General features: G+C 34.3%; 1 non-coding gene across 1 annotated transcript; it reads left to right on the top strand.

Moving 5' to 3' along the window:
* The first annotated feature begins 1704 nt into the window (after positions 1-1704).
* Positions 1705-1778, top strand: TRNAS-ACU (transfer RNA serine (anticodon ACU)). Its single transcript has one exon. It is a non-coding gene; the product is annotated as a tRNA-Ser (tRNA).
* Positions 1779-4014: the final 2236 nt, after the last annotated feature.

Here is a 4014-nt window from a genome sequence, read left to right as displayed (position 1 = left end):
AATGCATCATTGAAATTCATGCTGGAAAGATGATTTTAATATATCACTTGTACATTTTGTATTGCTCTTCTGGTGACAATGTAGTTTGTTTTTGTCAATTACCCTTTTAATAATAGGGTAAAGAAAATTAAGTGGATTTTTAAAGAAAACTATACTGTCAATATACTATTAAAACAAATTAAAATGGTAAAAGTTATTGTACTTTAAGTAAAAATAAAAGAGCAAAAATATCAATCCCAGTTTTGATTACTTAAATTAACAAAAAAAATGCATATAGCAAAGGATAGTTTCAATCTGCCTACCTCTGGGTTATGGGCCCTGTATGCTTCCATTGCAGTACTCTGCTGCACATGTAAGTGCAAGAGATCCTGAAGCACTCACTCATCATGGGAAAGTACCAATGTGTTTCTTCATTGGTTGATGGAAGAAACATCTTACAAAAACTCTCCAGATTATTGACTTTTTAAAGTTTTTCTAGGAAACGTTCTAGATGTATGCTTATTAGACTTTGTCAGTATGTACTTTTTGCAAAGTGTCTCTGTGGCGCAATCGGTTAGTGTGTCCGGCTACTAACCAAAAGGTTGGTGGTACAATCCCAACCAGGGACGTAATTGACATTGTTATCAGATTTTGGTGATCTTTAAGTAGACAAGTCAAAATTTCAAACCCCCTGTTATGGTGTAGGGTACCTGGCCTTCTCTGATGTAATCAGAGTTAGATTTGATTCAGTGATTTTATAAAAACAGCTAGGAAGCACAATTTAGCAGTGGGTTGCAGAGAAAAAGAAATATGCTGGCAAAAAAAATCCAATTGAGTGATTAAACAGCTCTTCATTTTCTGGCTTTATTTTTATGCTAACAAATTTGTTCTTTGAAAAGTGTCCACAAAGCCAAGTCTCTGATTAACACCTTTGTAGGGATGGTTTTTCACCTATTACTAAATTAAACTTGCTTCATTGGAAAGGCAGCAAGATGCATCCTCATTTCAATGTCTACTGAAATAATACAGGTTGACACCAGGAAACATTAACGCCACTGCGTCCTTGCTGCTTTCTCATGTAGAAGTCTGTTTAATGTGAAAACAAGGTGATATCTAATTAGCACACAGGTTAGGAATTAAGAAAATCTTTATTTAAGGGTGAAGATGTTTCTCACAAAATTGTTGCCCCAAAGCATCATTGAAATTCAAGCTGGAAAGATGATTTTAATATATCACTTGTACATTTTGTATTGCTCTTCTGGTGACAATGTAGTTTGTTTTTGTCAATTACCCTTTTAATAATAGGGTAAAGAAAATTAAGTGGATTTTTTAAAGAAAACTATACTGTCAATATACTATTAAAACAAATTAAAATGGTAAAAGTTATTGTACTTTAAGTAAAAATAAAAGAGCAAAAATATCAATCCCAGTTTTGATTACTTAAATTAACAAAAAAAAATGCATATAGCAAAGGATAGTTTCAATCTGCCTACCTCTGGGTTATGGGCCCAGCATGCTTCCATTGCAGTACTCTGCTGCACATGTAAGTACAAGAGATCCTGAAGCACTCACTCATCATGGGAAAGTACCAATGTGTTTCTTCATTGGTTGATGGAAGAAACATCTTACAAAAACTCTCCAGATTATTGACTTTTTAAAGTTTTTCTAGGAAACGTTCTAGATGTATGCTTATTAGCCTTTGTCAGTATGTACTTTTTGCAAATTGTCTCTGTGGCGCAATCGGTTAGTGTGTCTGGCTACTAACCAAAAGGTTGGTGGTTCAATCCCACCCAGGGATGTAATTGACCTTGTTATCAGATTTTGGTGATCTTTAAGTAGACAAGTCAAAATTTCAAACCCCCTGTTATGGTGTAGGGTACCTGGCCTTCTCTGATGTAATCAGAGTTAGATTTGATTCATTGATTTTATAAAAACAGCTAGGAAGCACAATTTAGCAGTGGGTTGCAGAGAAAAAGAAATATGCTGGCAAAAAAAATCCAATTGAGTGATGAAACAGCTCTTCATTTTCTGGCTTTATTTTTATGCTAACAAATTTGTTCTGTGAAAAGTGTCCACAAAGCCAAGTCTCTGATTAACACCTTTGTAGGGATGGTTTTTCACCTATTACTAAATTAAACTTGCTTCATTGGAAAGGCAGCAAGATGCATCCTCATTTCAATGTCTACTGAAATAATACAGGTTGACACCAGGAAACATTAACGCCACTGCATCCTTGCTGCTTTCTCATGTAGAAGTCTGTTTAATGTGAAAACAAGGTGATATCTAATTAGCACACAGGTAAGGAATTAAGAAAATCTTTATTTAAGGGTGAAGATGTTTCTCACAAAATCGTTGCCCCAATGCATCATTGAAATTCAAGCTGGAAAGATGATTTTAATATATCACTTGCACATTTTGTATTGCTCTTCTGGTGACAATGTAGTTTGTTTTTGTCAATTACCCTTTTAATAATAGGGTAAAGAAAATTAAGTGGATTTTTTTAAGGAAAACTATACTGTCAATATACTATTAAAACAAATTAAAATGGTAAAAGTTATTGTACTTTAAGTAAAAATAAAAGAGCAAAAATATCAATCCCAGTTTTGATTACTTAAATTAACAAAAAAAATGCATATAGCAAAGGATAGTTTCAATCTGCCTACCTCTGGGTTATGGGCCCAGCATGCTTCCATTGCAGTACTCTGCTGCACATGTAAGTGCAAGAGATCCTGAAGCACTCACTCATCATGGGAAAGTACCAATGTGTTTCTTCGTTGGTTGATGGAAGAAACATCTTACAAAAACTCTCCAGATTATTGACTTTTTAAAGTTTTTCTAGGAAACGTTCTAGATGTATGCTTATTAGCCTTTGTCAGAACGCATTTTTAGCGAAGTGTCTCTGTGGCGCAATCGGTTAGTGTATCCGGTTACTAACCAAAATGTTGGTGGTTCAATCCCACCCAGGGACGTAATTGACCTTGTTATCAGATTTTGGTGATCTTTAAGTAGACAAGTCAAAATTTCAAACCCCCTGTTATGGTGTAGGGTACCTGGCCTTTTCTGATGTAATCAGAGTTAGATTTGATTCAGTGATTTAATAAAAACAGCTAGGAAGCACAATTTAGCAGTGGGTTGCAGAGAAAAAGAAATATGCTGGCAAAAAAAATCCAATTGAGTGATTAAACAGCTCTTCATTTTCTGGCTTTATTTTTATGCTAACAAATTTGTTCTCTGAAAAGTGTCCACAAAGCCAAGTCTCTGATTAACACCTTTGTAGGGATGGTTTTTCACCTATTACTAAATTAAACTTGCTTCATTGGAAAGGCAGCAAGATGCATCCTCATTTCAATGTCTACTGAAATAATACAGGTTGACACCAGGAAACATTAACGCCACTGCATCCTTGCTGCTTTCTCATGTAGAAGTCTGTTTAATGTGAAAACAAGGTGATATCTAATTAGCACACAGGTAAGGAATTAAGAAAATCTTTATTTAAGGGTGAAGATGTTTCTCACAAAATCGTAGCCCCAATGCATCATTGAAATTCAAGCTGGAAAGATGATTTTAATATATCACTTGGACATTTTGTATTGCTCTTCTGGTGACAATGTAGTTTGTTTTTGTCAATTACCCTTTTAATAATAGGGTAAAGAAAATTAAGTGGATTTTTTAAAGAAAACTATACTGTCAATATACTATTAAAACAAATTAAAATGGTAAAAGTTATTGTACTTTAAGTAAAAATAAAAGAGCAAAAATATCAATCCCAGTTTTGATTACTTAAATTAACAAAAAAAATGCATATAGCAAAGGATAGTTTCAATCTGCCTACCTCTGGGTTATGGGCCCTGTATGCTTCCATTGCAGTACTCTGCTGCACATGTAAGTGCAAGAGATCCTGAAGCACTCACTCATCATGGGAAAGTACCAATGTGTTTCTTCATTGGTTGATGGAAGAAACATCTTACAAAAACTCTCCAGATTATTGACTTTTTAAAGTTTTTCTAGGAAACGTTCTAGATGTATGCTTATTAG

Source organism: Pseudophryne corroboree, unplaced genomic scaffold, assembly GCF_028390025.1.
Source record: "Pseudophryne corroboree isolate aPseCor3 unplaced genomic scaffold, aPseCor3.hap2 scaffold_844, whole genome shotgun sequence".
Lineage (NCBI taxonomy): Eukaryota > Metazoa > Chordata > Amphibia > Anura > Myobatrachidae > Pseudophryne > Pseudophryne corroboree.
Note: the sequence above shows the minus strand (reverse complement) of the source record. Positions and strands in the feature narration are given on the sequence as shown.